The sequence below is a fragment of the Paramormyrops kingsleyae genome, chromosome 19 (genome assembly GCF_048594095.1).
Source record: "Paramormyrops kingsleyae isolate MSU_618 chromosome 19, PKINGS_0.4, whole genome shotgun sequence".
In the NCBI taxonomy this organism is placed as follows: domain Eukaryota; kingdom Metazoa; phylum Chordata; class Actinopteri; order Osteoglossiformes; family Mormyridae; genus Paramormyrops; species Paramormyrops kingsleyae.
Window position 1 is genome coordinate 18344546 of NC_132815.1, and position 17170 is coordinate 18361715.

At 42.2% G+C, this 17170-nt stretch overlaps 1 long non-coding RNA gene across 1 annotated transcript; it reads left to right on the plus strand.

Annotated features, from left to right (window-relative positions):
• Nucleotides 1-424: 424 nt before the first annotated feature.
• On the plus strand, nucleotides 425-6499 carry LOC140581163 (uncharacterized). The gene is made up of 3 exons (XR_011984228.1): nucleotides 425-524; nucleotides 6053-6237; nucleotides 6373-6499. It is a non-coding gene; the product is annotated as an uncharacterized lncRNA (long non-coding RNA).
• Nucleotides 6500-17170: the final 10671 nt, after the last annotated feature.

Here is a 17170-nt window from a genome sequence, read left to right on the forward strand (position 1 = left end):
TAAGTTGCAACCTTATCGGTGGCAGTTTTTAAACTTTATTTTACAGGCGGAATAACACGATGCTATATAGTATGGGGTTTAACCTAACACCATAACGGCGCATACACAGATAGAGGAACTGCTTCAACATTTATTTATGACATGCTGTAACTTAACAAATAAGTAGTTTATCAGTGCAGTATGATAATCAGGATTAGACAAATCACACACTGTGCTCTGCCTGAGATTCGTGTGGAATTTTATAGACTTTGTATGATGTACGATGAAAAAAAAAAGGTTGGACAAACTTTGCCTTGCAAAGTTAAAAATGTCAGAACCCCCTCAAAACCACTTTTCTAAAAAAAAAAAAGAAAGAAAAAAAAAAAGAAAAAGAAGAAGAAAGTGAAGTAAAAACCAAAACAGTGGAGGAGTGTTTCCTGTGAAATGAAAAAGCGGCAGTCCACTTTGAGAGTGACAATGCTCCAATTAACAGTCAGTAAACAAGGGCAACAAAGGATTTATTTGAATAAGAGTGCATAACACATGTAAGTTAACCAATTATTTTTGCATAAACAGATTGTTGAGATCTGGCTTTATTTAGCATCAAACTAAGATCTGGTGAATTGAGTGAGTTCTGCCTTCAGCACACAGCCTCCTTTGTTTCCTATGATTTGATCTCTTATTATAATCCCAGTCATTTTAAATAATTTATGGCATGTGGCTTCTCCTTAAAGAATAATTTATATGTGTCTATGAGAATTGACTCTGATGCTGCATGTGTCTAAATAACGAAGACAAACATCGGTTAAGAAAGTTCAGAAATGTGGAAAAACAATCATAAAAATGTTAAGAAAAAATCAACAAAGGTTTTTGGGAAAAACAAACGAAAGAAAACATAATGTTATGATGATGATGATGATGATGATGATGATGATGATAATAATAATAATAATAATAATAAATTAACTTTTGCCCACATTACTTTGTTACGTTAATACAGAAATTCAAAAAGCTGAAATGATATGAGCATTGTATTTCTATATCTGTTTTTAAGTAAACATTTAATATGCATAGAAACATCATTTAACTTGTATTGAAAAGAATTAAATTGAAATTAAACAATTGTGGTGTTGTAGAAACACTGTACAAATGTGTTACATTTCCTTCTTCCTTCTGTTCATTATTATTATTGCTGCTTCTGTCAATTTAAATTAGGCAGTTATTTATGATTCAGATTTAATAATAATAATAATAATAATAATAATAATAATAATAACAATAATAATAACAATAATAATAATAATAATAATAATAATAATAATAATAACAACAATAATACATTGCCATTGAAAATTTACTCCACAGATTTTCTTAGCAGATATTTTTTAAAATATACATTATCTCTATTATTATTATTATTATTATTATTATTATTATTAGCTGATTAGTTATGGAGCATTGATTTTATGTTGAGCATTTCATGTCATCATCCCCTTTCCTTCTAATAAAGAACCATATCATTTATTTTCCAAAGCAACCAAATATGAAAATTGTGTTTGTGCAACAAGGTCAGTGGAGTTTAATGTCGAAGAATTGAAATACAAACTCACGTCACATCTACATATTTAAAACAGTGAATTTTAGTTTCATTACTCACACCTGGGGTGTTCCTCAGATTCAATAAAGAATGTCACCAAATGTGTTTCCTTGTTTAAATCCCATTTAATGATTCACAGGGGATCTCTTTCTACTCATGTGTGGTAAAATGTAAATGCACATTACTTGTAACAAACAGCATACAGTTACATTTCAAAAAGATATTAATGAATTCTGTTAGGGAAGAATTGAAATGCTTCTCAGGGATAGCATAATTTGTTTTTAAATAATTTCTAATAATGGCACACAGTTTCCAGATGCAAAAAAGCATTCACTTATTTATTTAGATATTGAAATGGATAAAGTATAATAGTAGTAATAATAATAATAATAATAAAAATAATAATAATAATAATTGTGTGTTTATTTTATTAGTTAATATTAATATTTAATTTAATTATTAGGACATCTGATGTGGTCTAGATTTATTTGATTTGAATTTATGTTATGAATTTTTCAGTCCTTTTAATCGTACTTAATCCCAGTTGAATGACCAATTAACTGATTGACTTATTGGATGATCTATTAACTGACTAATGCAAATCAACTTTATTAGTATTGATCTTCTTTGCAGCTTAATTGAATGCCAGGTTGAGCTGTACTTAAACCAAGAAAAACTTACTGGGCTGTAAATAAACAGCAACACACTCACACCTTTGAACATCAATCTGGACACAAATTGGATAGGATTTCTACAAGACTTTCTCCAGCATGCCAGCCGGCGACTGTGACAGCCCACCCCCTTCCGTCTCTGCCCGCCACACAGAAATAGGTCGGAACTGGCGTCTTGGGCTCTCCCTTCCTGCCAGTCATGCCATCCAACTCTGCCCTGTATGTTTTCCGCAGGGCTGGGATGACCCTCTGGCCAGTGTGCTAAGCAAGCAGCCCCACAGGGAGGGACAGTCGCGGTCATTTGGCATGTCAGCTCCCTGAAAGTCAGTAGCCACACAACGGGATGGAGGCACGCCTCTTCCATTTCCATATCTCCACCTTCTCGCGCACGCCTCTCTCGTACTGGCTGCTGTAGTCACCTGTCCGCATTTGCTCCTATATGATTTCGAGCGCGTGTCAAACTCAAGGATGCCTCATCTCGAGATTCGTGTTTCCTGCACCAATTCAGCCAACGCTGAGCATCCTCCGGCTGAGAGGCTGTTCACCTTAAGGTTCAAGGAGATAAATAAGCTCCAGATACAGGGAAGCATCTGCTGACACAAGACACATGATGACGCTTTATCTGACCTTTGCAGTGAGGCCTTTGGAATGACGTGATACAGAAAACATATAATATTAAACCAATGAAATGTGGCCGAACATGTACAATACATCTCAAGTGTGATTAAGAGTAAAGAAAAACGTGAAACGCACAACCCTCCCTTTCATGTGTCAGAATACTTCTGCTTGCCTGGAGAAAGTGTAATGTTTTTACCGTGTGGAGAGTAAGCGCTCTGAGCACGTGATTCTTACAGTACATGAGGGGTCATCTTTAAATGCAGTGGCACCATTAAACTTTTATATGTAATACACTAAATGTAATTGATTTTATTTTGTAAAAAAATGTACATGCCAATATTTAGAATTCATGCATTATAGTAACTAACATGAAGATTCATCCAGTTAGTCTTGACCAAAACAGTGATTCTGGGGTTTTAAAAAAGCCTTGATGTTAGTTTTTGTTTTCACTTTCTTCATGAATCCTGCGCATGGTCAGCAGAGAACAGACGACTATTCCAAAGCAAACAGTGAAAACTCACTTAAATGAAGAAGAAAGGAGGGGGGGGGGCTTCCTCAAATCAAATCTGACAGCATTGCAGTCAACCCACCAACAATGAGTAGGTTCAGAAATGTGAGCCTCACAGAAAACAATAATACGAATCAGTTTAGCAAACCAAACAAACACTGTGTCATCTGTTACCTGCCTCAGTCAAGGGATTACACACCCATCCATCCATCCATCCATCCATCCTCCAACTAGTTAGAGTATATGCAGGCAGTAGTAATGGAGGTGTATTTTAACAAACTTGTTGCATAAGGTACTAAAGTTTGTCTGTATTCTCCACTATGTGTGGTCAGAAGTGGACTAAATACACACATGATGCAGAAAAAGATCTTCAGCTCAAAAAAAAAAAAAAAAAAACAAGGTGCCAAAAAGAATAATTAAACAACACGATCCCATGTACATGAGGATTTGCTGTTTGGAAAGTAATTCTGAGAATTACTGCCTCTTGCTGCACTGTAGACCTGTGATGGGGGAAGAGGCAGGTTTACGTACAGTATCACAGTGCTGCGTTTTCCTCTTCGGTGATAACCTAGCCTGTGCGTCAGGGGTTCGAACAGCGGGAATGCAGCCTCCTCTCACAAGCGATGAAATTCGGGGGGGGGGGGGGTTCTACAGATTATGGCAGTCTGATTACCCAATTATGGTAAGGCTGGCATCAGAGGCAAAGCCTAAATACGGCTCCAGCACCGAGCTATCGCCGGTGGTCAGGTAGATTTAACAGGGAGAAAAGAAAACCGCTCTTTGGAAAACATTTCCATTTATTTGGGAATATTCTCAGTGGCAATTCATGGTAAGACCAAATACCCCACACAAACAAACAATTCACCTTCTTATTGATGATATTTAATTTTCACAGTTTTAAAAGTCTCCATGGTGGTAAAACACATGGACACACCAGCATATGTAAGACGAAGGCACCGACCCCCGGCATGTGGATCGGCGAGACAATTAAAACTGAAAGGCTCCAAAGTTTTGCTGAAATGTTTCCAAGCATGGCCCTGCACGGCTCCCTTGCAGAGGAAATGCGTGGGATGCGTCTGTTTTGAATCTTTCGTTCTTTTTTCTTTTCGATATGGAAGACAGCTCCCACTGTCTTGACAGCTCAGTTAACACCTCTGAAATGCATTCTGTTAAAAAAAGGAGGGAAAACGCTGCTGCTGACTTTTACACAATAAATAAAAGGTTTTATAAAACATGGAGGGATGGGAGTCAATTACTGTTTTTACTTTGTTTTAGTCATTTTGGGAAGTTGACTGTGTTTAAAATGTGTTGGCAAGCAGCCCAAGATCGCATTTGAAATGAAGCTGTTCCTTTAGCTGACGAACGCAGCCCTGTTTCAACAGACGCCCGCATTTAATTGAAATAAGTGAGTTTAGAAAGTGTAAGTACTTCTCATTGATTTAATGGTCTAAATGCATTCTTAATCATATACAAATTAGGGAAATACGGAAATTTAAAGGAAAAAAGGGTTTCCACTTTCGGGAACGGCTAGCTCAGCTCGTCATTCTGCTTCAAAGAAAAAAGATAAATGATGATGCCATTAAAAGTGAACTAATTACGGAAGGCTTCTTTTAAAAACTCATTAACTGCAACCTCATTTACATAATGATGCATATTAATTAAGTTTTAATGAATCTGAATTTCCACCAAGTCGCTTTTCTTTGTCTGTGAAACAAATCGAACAAATCTTTTAAAAGTGTTCTCAAATCTACTTTTCACACCAAGGGGAGGGAACGCAATCATCTGTAGAAAATCTTTTTTTCTTCCCCCCCCCCCTCTTTTTTTCCCCTCGCAGGCCCATCTGTTAATTATTTTTTAAACGTAATCACTGACCCTTTGTTTTCGAAACCTTGGGGATTCATTGACTAGCGTCAAATGGCGAGCCAAACGATTCAAGGGAAAACACTCCAAGATGCATCAAGTGCAAGGAAACAATGGCAAAAGTCACAAAGTATTCACCTCGATGGCAGCCGGAGTGGGTATAAACCCTAACCCAACTCTGGGCCCTAACCCAAGCTTGTAGACATTGGCTCAAGCTGAGCTCCATCTTATAACATCCATACTCCTCCTGAAGTCATTCTGCCCAAAAATATCTTCATTTCAGCCAGTCTAGTCGCTTGGCAACACATTTTAATATTTTCCTCCTCTCTATATCTATATTCTAGATCTGTATTTCCCCCTCCTGTTCCATCTCATAAGTTACTTTCAGTTGTCTGTTTAGTGCTTCATAGGTATAATGCATGAGCTGAAATGCTGTCATACCTGCGTAAATGTTTTCTGTAGCACCCTACTCCTATTTGTTTATTAAGATAAAAGAACATCTGCCTATTTTTATTGCAGGACACCTAAATTCAGCCTACAAAAATATCCTCCCTTCAACTGACTGAGCCGAGATTAAACGCTGCCTACGGCAATGTTTATTTTTGTAGATCTGTGTTTGTTTCCTATGGGGAAGGTGGTGGTGGTTTGGGGGGAGGGGGGCTGGCTGATTTTGAAATGCCAGTTTAATTAAACACTGTAATGTAAGACCACCATTTCCAGCTGTTGCTGTTTCAGGTGCTCTCATTTAAACACACAGACACACGCGCAAAAAAAAAAAAAATTCCTCACGTACCCCCTGCTTCACCCATTGTTTCACAGGAGTTAAAGCTGGGACTCAAGCGGACCCCGGGGGAGAAGTATACTCCGAGTATGGGGTCTTGGTCCCCAAACAAAGAACATATTCACAGGAGGATTTGAAGGAGCTGGTAGACAATCGCAGGCACTGATCTGAAAAAAGATCTCCAAGGTCCACTTAACACAAACTGTTCCTTCCTCTTGCGAAGGTTCCTTACTCTTTTTTTTTTTTTTTAGATAACTATAATATCAGATTTGTTTAGCGATGCATTCCGGAACTTAAAAAAAAAAATCTCCGTTCGGTGTCGCTGGTTTTTAATTTATTTTTTTATTTTTTTTGACAGCGGGTGTCTTTCTCTTGGGAGGTCAGGAGTCGCGGAATCGGATGAGACGAGCTGGCGATGCGGCATAACGGGGAAACATAAAGCAGATGTTCGTTAATTAGGGGAGATGTGACTGACAAGACTCGAGCGGCGAGACACACAGGCTACTGGGCGCAAGGCAGCTGTTGTTACCGGCACTGTTGTCAGTCTTATACGCAAGTCACTGCATCCCCTCGAGGGGAGGGGGACACACACACACACACACACACAATAATCAAAATAGAATAAAACGGAATTGAACGGGACTGCTCCTGTGAATATTTTTCTTCTAGAAAGAGAGAGAGAGAGAGCCAGAAAAAAAAACTCCAAGTTTCAAACTTTCCGCATTTTCTCAGAAACGTTCTGCATGTGTTCATCCATCAAGAGAGAGAGAGACACAGCACACACAGATCTCTTTATTCTTTCATAACATTCAGACAAGTGCTCCACTTTCTCCGACGAAAGGCCTGAACGCGCGTCTGAACTCGACGCCACGAGATACTGCCGATATGTGCAGAAATGTTTTTTTCTTTATTCCTCAGTCGTGGGGCCACTCCCTGCTGTACTGTGTATCATGCCCAGGTATTAAAATGCAGGAGCCGTACAGAAGCGTGTGCTGCTTCACGGTACTGAAAGCCAGCTTAAAGGCGTGTTGACTGTGACATGTGCTGACTGGGCACACAGGTCATGTCCAGGTGGGCTAACATATAGCACCTGGGCTACTTTGCTGTAGTTATCAAGGCCCATATTTTGGCTAGTGTGTCAGCTTCAGTCTTAGTGACTTTTATTTGTGTTTTGTTGTACTTTCTGTAAGAGGGGGGTAGGAATTAGTTACTCAGTCAGATGACAAGCACCTTTCACCTGCAGTCGGTTAAGCTTGACATTAAGCACTTGCGTTTTCTGTAGGCTACAGGCCATGTGTCCAGTCTTTGTGTCCTGACAGCCCGAATGCCCAGTTTTCCCTGTCCGTTTGCTCTTTTGCTTCCGTTCCGTTTTCCACCCCACACGTGTTCCAGAACCGACTCCTGAACCCAGTTTCCATGCTCCAATCCCTGCGACACGTGGATCTGTTTGCCACCACAGCTGAAACAGCCCGTCCACTTACATTATGATGCGATCGCATGATCAAAGGAATTTTATTCTGCCTCAAATGAACATTCTTATGCTAATCTTTCAACAACATATATTTGTGCTTCTGCCCATGTATTTTTTTTATGATGATTGTTTTACAGAGAAGATAGAAAACATCTCATTCACCTCTCCTGGGAATACTTTTCGTTAATGAAGAGTATTTTTTAATAGTGCATTTTGCGTTGGGGTGGGGGTGCATCTTATGATGCCTGGAACAAGGGTATTCCCTATTTTTGTGTTTGATTATTACAATACTGCGTGTGGTGTGGCTAATTTGGGTTTTGTGTGGTTTTTGTGGTTTAAAGATCATTAAAAGGTCTATAATTAAGAGATAGTTAATTGTATTGGATAAACATCTGTAGGATAGAGAATTCATTGAATGCATTTAATTGGATAAACCATATACAGAGGTTGAGGCAATTCAATAATATGGTGATTTGGGAAATTCTATTGGCACTTGATGCTGACAATAAGACTGCACTTAAACACTGAGAGTGACTTCAAGAGCTTTTAGGAAATGTAAGCAATGCATTCTGGTAATCTTAGATCTCCTCTTCCCCTACCCACTGTCACGTTGGAAGGTTTCAAGACATGGGAGATATTTTCACTTTCTTAAGTATAGTTTGCACCCAATTTATCCGTAAACCGTTTAATTTAGGGGCTGTGTCATTCGTTGCGTGTTAGATGTTGATCACAGATTTAAGTGGCTATTAAAGGGCAGATACTGAGTGCAGAAGATTCCGGGGAACATTTTTGGTGTAGCATTTCCTATGTTGCTTCACAGGAGATGAATGTGGTAAACGGGAATAACGTCTATCGCTCATTCTCTGCCATTCCGCCATTTTATTGGGGTACCTTGTATGCTTATTGTATGAGCGTCCTGGAGGTGGAGCGATTTGATAGGGTGTGGTGTCAGTTAAAGCTACTTCTCTGCTGTCCATTGACAGGAAATATGGCTGGAATGTGGCTAGACTAGTCAGGGTGAGGGTAAATCAGCCTGTTTGTTGCATAGCTAGAGCTGTTCAGAGTCATTAAAATGCCAGCAGGCCTCCATCTGGGGGGGGGGGGCTCATCTCAGGCCATCCCGCTCTCTAACTGGCGACACGCCTGACGAATTGATAGATGGTGTGACATTAGCCTCGTTCAAACAACATATGTTAATGTGCATCCCATGGAAATGCTCTGATTATTTGTACACGAGGCTAGTGAGCCGGCGTGAGACAGGCACGCGGCGTGGTCACCCCGGCCGTATCTCAGTAAGGCCCATTCCTCCGGCCGCCGTGAGACAGGCACGCGGCGTGGTCACCCCGGCCGTATCTCAGTAAGGCCCATTCCTCCGGCCGCCGTGAGACAGGCACGCGGCGTGGTCACCCCGGCCGTATCTCAGTAAGGCCCATTCCTCCGGCCGCCGTGACACAGGCACGCGGCGTGGTCACCCCGGCCGTATCTTAATCATGGCTGTTAACTTATTTGGTCATATATATATATATATATATATATATATATATATATATACATATACCTAAATCACATACAGACATCACATGTACATTTTTCTGCAAATGTACATATATTCATAATTGTTTTGAAAGATTTTATATTCATAAAGATTGCAGTACAATATTACTATTTGATTTTAATGCAGAATTTTTGCAAAATGTTTCCTACATTTTTATTTGAGCTTTGAGAACATGAAGCAAAACAAATGTAACAGATAACAATGTAACAGATATAAGTCTTATTTACTATAATTTTGTATAAATAAATGCTAAATGTGTGTTTTTTTTTTTGTTAAACCGTCATGTTCCGCTAGTACACAATCAGTGAAAATTAAAATGATATTAAAATTAGATGGCTTATGTCGTGTCATTTTGTCAGCTGCATCCAGCACTGCTGTTCGACTTGATCAAGCACCTCCACACAGGTTCTGAATCCCTCTTTGTTTCATCCCTGACATTTCAAAGTGTCTCCGCCATAGTAAACAAAGATAAAAAAAAAAAGAAATAGTGTGTTTCCATCCTGTCCCTTAAGACTGCAGACAGCAAAGGTAAAAGCAGAGGTATCAGCCTGACGATTCTAACACGGCTCTCGGAGTTCAGACGCCACGGCGAAGTTTAACTTTCTCTCTCTGGGCCTGTATTCTCTGCACGGTGGTCATGTGACCAGGTCCCCATGCATCAAGACCAGCCCCCTCATCCAGTTTGGGGAAAGCTTTACAGCTGTGTATAATACTGACCGATGACTTTAGCCTTGCAACCACAGAGGAAATTTGCCAATTCACCTCCTGATCATTAAATGCACAGGTGCCAAGCATCTAGAAAATCTCCCCATTTGTGTACCTTTGCTGTCATAAGAGCTCATCACATGACCGTATATTCATATGCAACACGGCTGGCTACCTGAATGCTTTCAAACTAAGGGGAGGAAGACAAGGTTAACTCATCTCACGCATGTGTAAGAGGTGAGGGATGCTCTACCTCTTACTCCGTGTCCTCTGAGTGATTAAAGTTGGTAGATTTTTTCCCATTATGAATTTACTCCTCTTGACGCATGCCAAAGTATATTTACTACTTCTCATTTGTTTTTGTTATATATTTAAAACTTTCAAATTATCGCATTTTTAAGGTCCTGATTTCACTTTCCTGATAATTATAGTAATGTTTTCTAAACAGGATGATTCATTTAATTTTTATCGTTTTGCATTTTATGGTCCCTTGGTGTTTTGACCGATATATCTTCCTCATTTCCGCAATAATATTTATCATGAAATAATAAGCTATTTCTGTTCTGCTGTGAAAAAAAAAAAAAATATATATATATGTGTGTGTATGTATATATATACTGTATATATATAAACCACATGGAAAATATATGGAACTCATGCGCAGATGATAAAGTGTGATTTATTTTACAACTTATCAGCAATTGTGCTCTACACACGTTAGCGGTAATAATCAGCAGTGTTTTTAACCTAATTCAATTTGGCCTCTCCTGAGAGGTAGTTAGTGGTATAATAACACAACTGTTGTGGCCCACGGTGTTGTTAATCACGGTCTAAATAAGCACACGGCTCTAATATTTTATTGGCGGAATTAGATTAGGCACTGCCTCCCACCGTCGACAGCCGTAAAGCTGTTTAGCGTAATGAAGCCCCGAAGTGCTGCGGATGGTCACAGACGCTAAGAGGCCGAGCCAGGGGGCCCGGCGGGGGCCGAGTCATGGGGTCCGGCGCGGGCTGTGCCATGGGGCCCGGCAGGGGCCGAGTCGTGGGGCCCGGCGGGGGCTGTGCCATGGGGCCCGGCGGGGGCCGAGTCATGTAGATCGGCGGGGGCCGAGTCATGGGGCCCGGCAGGGGCTGTGCCCGTGTGGCACACCTTAGTCCTCATCTGTGTCTGCCTCCAAACTCAGAAAGGGCTCTCTCTCCTCTGGCTGGACTCCACAGCGTCACAGAAGCCTTTGGCTGCTTCTCAGCTGTTTTATTCTCCACTTCCAAAAAAAGGTGGTAAGTTGTTTCTAATAATAATAATAATAATAATGGGGTGACATGGTGGCGCAGTGGTTTACACTGGCAATGCAAACTACACACACAGAGCAGGGGAGGGACTCAAACCCAGGTAACATGGGGAGAGCACGCAAACTACGCACACAGAGCAGGGGAGGGACTCAAACCCAGGTAACATGGGGAGAGCACGCAAACTACGCACACAGAGCAGGGGAGGGACTCAAACCCAGGTAACATGGGGAGAGCACGCAAACTACGCACACAGAGCAGGGGAGGGACTCAAACCCAGGTAACAAGGGGAGAGCACGCAAACTACGCACACAGAGCAGGGGAGGGACTCAAACCCAGGTAACATGGGGAGAGCACGCAAACTACGCACACAGAGCAGGGGAGGGATTCAAACCCAGGTAACATGGGGAGAGAACGCAAACTACGCACACAGAGCAGAGGAGGGACTCAAACCCAGGTAACATGGGGAGAGCACGCAAACTACGCACACAGAACAGAGGAGGGATTCAAACCCAGGTAACATGGGGAGAGCATGCAAACTGAAATCTGTCTTAAACTAAATATTCTCTGTTAATTAGTATGCATTAGCCTGGCACATTGATCAGTATCTCAGTTCCGCTACTGTGGAATTCTACTATTTATATTTATCATTAGTATCTTGCTGTAGATTGTTCTACGTTTTGAGGCTGTTCACCAATATTTCTTTGATTAACCATTGTCGTGTTTTCTTATGACCATATACGTGTAGTTTTTGTGTTTTGAGTTATTGAATAACTGACCAGTTTAAAAATCACATTTAAAAGCTTGACACGCATCATTAATTTTTCTGATTTGCACTTTTGAAATCTATACAACAACAAATTTCAGTGTGAAAATGAGACTACAGTCGTCCATTGTGCCAGCACTGACCACAGCGCATGGGCTGCACAGGAAACAGCAACCATCCGAGGGAGTTCACACTCTGCTGAGTATGCAGAGGTCAACTTTAATACTCGATGATAAGAAGATGATCAGAACCCAGGATTCTAAAGGGACCCAGAACAGAAAAACTGAAATTGGGGTGGAACAAGACACCATGGAGGACATTAAGAGCTCAGTGCCGGATGATCAGCTGAACACACCTGAACCAAAGGAGGAAGCAACATATGGGAACATCTGCCATCAGCTGGGCACCAAAGGTCCAGACAAGATGTAGCAATGAGGAGGACAGTGGTGGTGTGATGGTCAGCAAGATGATCTTGCCATTTTTAATCCACTGATTTCATAAGAAAAGGGAGCCATGCAGTGATGAAGCAGGTTAAGAATCTGAAAAGAAAAATGGCTTAGACTGTAACTTCGAATTGGACACGATACTATAGAAACATTTTATCAATGTCTCATATGTCAGAAATAAAAGTGAAAAGTTCTACACCCCGGTAACATGGGGAGAGCATGTAAACTACACACACAGAGCAAGGGAGGGACTCAAACCCAGGTAACATGGGGAGAGCATGCAAACTACACACACAGAGCAAGGGAGGGACTCAAACCCAGGTAACATGGGGAGAGCATGTGAACTGCACAGACAGAGCAGGGAAGGGATTCAAACCCACAGTCCTAGTATGAGGCAATAGTGCAACCAATATAAATAATAATAATAATAATAACAACAACAATAATGATAAAGCCATACCAGTGATTATAATTTTCCATAGACTTGTTACAATTGCTTTTCACAGCTGTTTTTATTGTCTAATAAAGTGTATCTGTATGCACCGATTACAAACCAGTTATAAAGCAGAGTGACGCCAATCAAGATTGCCCATCAGTGGGCGCCGTCCTGTGGAGCTGGTGTGTCGGACCCTGCGATGCACCTTTAAAACACCATTTCCCAAGTGAAACACGCACTGACCCTGATTGAATTCACACGCTGCCTGGCGTAGGACAATTCCCAATTATTCTGTCTTTTCAAGGACTTACCGAGAGGTTTCTCTCCCTTCCTGCATTAGTTACCATTGTGATACTGGCACAGTAATCCTACAGCATATCAAACCTATACCCATTTGGGAAATGTACACGTCTTTCAGCACGATGGAATTCTGCACTGCTAAATTAGGTCTTAGGCCAGCCCAGAGATCAAATTTTGAAAAATGCAAAGATTAAAATACACACACATTTGTATTCATGTCTTTGTGGGGACCATCTATTAATTTCTATGGGAAAATCCAAATCCCGACAATGACAGCCTTAACCCTACCCAGCCCTAACCTTAATTACAAATAACCAAATTATATATGACTCTTTTTGTTTTTTAATTTCAGTGTCAGATTTTTATAAAATTGATTGAGAGCATGACTCAATCATTTTGGTGCAATGCAGCCAACTTTAGTAATTTGCAAAATTGCAAAATAAACTCAGTTGACACCCCCCACCCCCCTCCCAGTTCTGTGGACCCCCTTGATTCCGATTGAAAGTTCTTTGCTGACATTTCTCGCCGCTGTCGGAACTTTGCAAACTTCCACGCGAGCAGCCGACAGAGACTCTCTACCTCCTGGACGTGAAAAGCAGGACACGTTGCTCCCGCCGTCTTAAGGATCTTGTCATTATGTTTTTTTTTTTTTGTCCTTGTGTCTCCAGGTGACAGATATATCAGAGCCTGAAAAGCCGGCGATGTAATTATGCTGTTCGAGGGTTTTGTGCCTAAGAGGTGTTGCCTGCGATCGACATCACGCTGCCGCAGCCCGAATGCAGCGCTAAAAGGCAGCCCAGGGGACGCATTTCTGCAACAAAGTCTATCTGCGCTTTAAATATCTATGAGCGCGTTCCAGTCCGCCCCTGCAAGCCCTGCTTCTTTATGCATTTAGATATGCCGCTAAAACATTTCCTCTCTTTTTTTAGAGCGCGAAAGCGCGTCGGCGTGAATAGCGCTCTGTCTAATGATGCGCAATCTGGTGCGCGCCGTCCCCCGAGCTTAGGCCGCGGTGACGCATGCGACGTCTCCGAATGCTAATGGGACAGCGGTGATCAAGGGGGCCAGCAGCCTAATCACCGCGCGCCGCGTGTCCTCGACTCCGGCTGCCAAGCGCGGCCCGGTCTCGCTTTTCATCTCCGCTCGTCAACGGGGAACAGACGCGTCGCGGGCGCGGGGCCGCCTCCGTTTGAAGGTGCGTGCTCGGCGGCATATGGCCGCCGTGGGCCCCTGCGATTCGTTGTCGAATGTTGGGTGCGGCTGCATTCTGCCGTGCGTCCGCATCACGTGCAGCCGGTCCGTCGATGCCGAGCTTTCTGGAAGTCCTCTGCTTGCTGCATCTGGGGAGTCCATACGTCCGTTTTTAAGCCTCCGGATGTTTCTCAGAATTAAAAAAAAAAAAATAGTAAATAAGAATATCATTTTTCTCTTAGCAGATAAACCTCCCAAAAGTACATTGATCTAGCGTGATTGGAGGATCACTTTTAGGTAACCAATCAGCAAAGGTGAGATTCAGATTATTCCACATTTACCCATTCGTGAATTTTAACCAGGCCATGTTACCGCCGTTTATCCAGCAAGCCTGGAATCCCCATAAGTATGGTGTCTGGGGCAGGGCCTACCCTGTATGTGGTGGGAGTCCATCGCTGGACGTAAGCTCACATGCTATGGGCAGTTCAGAGACACCGATTCACCCAACGTCAAATAAATAAAATAAATAAATAAAATGAGAGGTTTCCCTAACAGAAGGAGTAAAGCCCCAATGCTCGCTTCCGCTGTTGTGTGGTCGCCTCCCCCCGATGTCAGACAGGAGGCCGTTGCCCTTTCTCACGCTTCCTTACGCTCTCGTCCTCATCCTGCCGTTTTAATTCGAAAACATAATTTATCCTGGCAGCGGTGCCGAGCGCCGCATTGTTCCCGATCGGTTCGAAGCCCCACGCATTTAAATCGACCTTGCACTCGCCGCACTCTGCCCGCCCGCTTTCTCCTCCTTCCTTTTTTTTAGCTGCTGTCTCCAGCGAAGGTCACACAGGCGTACCCTCTGGAATAAGCCAGTGCCAGCCTTCTTATTTGCTTTTATGGTGGGGGGGGGGGGCGTAGGGGGGCTTGATGGAAGCGAGAGTTACACCACCCAACACTGCTGTCTCGCAGCGCACTTGTACCAGACGGACACCCTCCCCCCCCCCAGTGACAGAGCGGACCCAAGGTCAAAACCAAGGTGAACACAGCCAATTAGTATGCAGATCAGGGCAGATGCAGTTTAAGGGGTACTGCTCTGGCGCAATCACATTACCCGGCCAGTAAAGAAATCCGCAACCTGACCTCAATCATGAAGGCTGCTGTGGGAGGCGGAGAGCGGCCCGCTCCCTGTTTTTTTTTTCCCGTCGGGAGGCTTCGATCCACCCCCACATACTGGGACGGGCACGCTCCCCTTACAAACTCCCCTTACAACGGCCCGAATCGCAGAAGACCGAAAGCCATGTCTTTTTGGTTCACTTTTATGCTCATCTTATGTTTGCGTGATGGATACGATCCATGATAAATAACGAAATAATGAAATAAGCAGCAATAATGCGGCGCCTGATAATTACGGCCGCGGAACGGAGTGCCGACACGCTCCCTCTCACTTTCACGTGAGATCAGAACGCAGATTTCCTTAACTCCATACGCACACCTAAAAAAATGGCTGTCTCTGGCCTTAGAGGGAGAGATGCAATTTTGCTCCCCTCCCTTTTTGTTCTATCTGTGTCCAGGTTGTAAATTTCCTTTCATTCTTCCACTTTCACTCCCTCCATCTTCCTCCTCTCCCGGGAATTAATGAGATCAGGTTTGATCAGGGCAGCCAACTGTTCCGAGAGAAATCTCACAACTGCCTGGCGTCCCGTAATAGAATTTGCATCTAATGCATACATAAATCAAACATCTTTCTGGACATTTTCATATGCATAATGTCATTTCATCCTGTTTCTTTCCAGAAGAGGAGCTTCGTTGAGGGGTGGGGCGGAGTAGGGTGGCGGGGGGTACAGGGGGTGCTTGTGGGCCTCGTCCCTCAAATCTTTGGTCTCCACCTCTCACCGTTGCTTTTTGTGAACGACTTATTTTAATGTCGTCTGTTTCGCTTTCCGACGGCGTGGTTTTCCCCGGGATGCTGGCGACGGAGGTCTTTGGCTCGTCACCGACAGTCACTTTTAAGGACAGAAGTCGAAGGCGCCCTCACAGATGTGTAACGGCACTGTTGTTCTTTTTGTTTTGTAGCAGTGTGGAGGCCCGTCGCCGTGCCGCTCTCCTCATTTAACCTGTGGCTTTGTTATGCAAATGAGGGAGGAAGCGCTGGGCTCAGTGTGACTCCCGATGGAAGTTTAAAGGAAAGTGAGGCGCCTCGATTGTCCCCACTGTTCGTTAATGATCATGTAACGGGTTTGTGGAATCGGAACAATACACATTTCGCTCTAACTTGTAAGACAATCCGTGAGAGCTGCAAATGAAAGAAATTAATTGTCACGGATAAATACTGACAATGTAGGTTAACCAGAATTAACCATATTACTATTAGGTATAATATTCATTTTAAAAAGGTGCTTATAAATTCATTTATTTTGATAGTTTTTATTATTATTTTTATTTTGAGTCACATTCTTTTTAACAACCAAAAAATGCAAAAGCCTAAAACCTTGTTTAATTTTTTTCTTCCATTTCAGATAAACTGTTTCTTTGCATTACGGAGATTTATGCTGGACACTTTATTTGATATTACGTTTACCCTTCTTGTGATGAGGGTTGTCCATAACTCACCTGGAGATGAATCTGTTTTCCACCAGAAGTAATTAGATATCACATTTTAATTCGGAAAGTTAAAATAAATCACATTTTATGCAGACAGAGTCCTTGGGAGTGGTGCTCACACGGTGTGCAATATGAAAGGGCTGAAGACACCAACACCCAACAGAATTTAAAAAATGCAAAAAATGGAAATGGATTTGATTAGGAAATGGAGCATCTGAGCAGAAGAGAGGATCATTCAAAATGGCCAGGGTTACCTCTTAATTTATCATTTTATTGGTTTAATTTATCACCGAGATTAGAAACCTTTTTATATTTCTCTTTGCTTTAGATCCTGAAAGGCAACAAATAGCACAAATATGTAAAGGTTAGACTAATGGCAATTAAAATAATAACAATCAGAAATCACA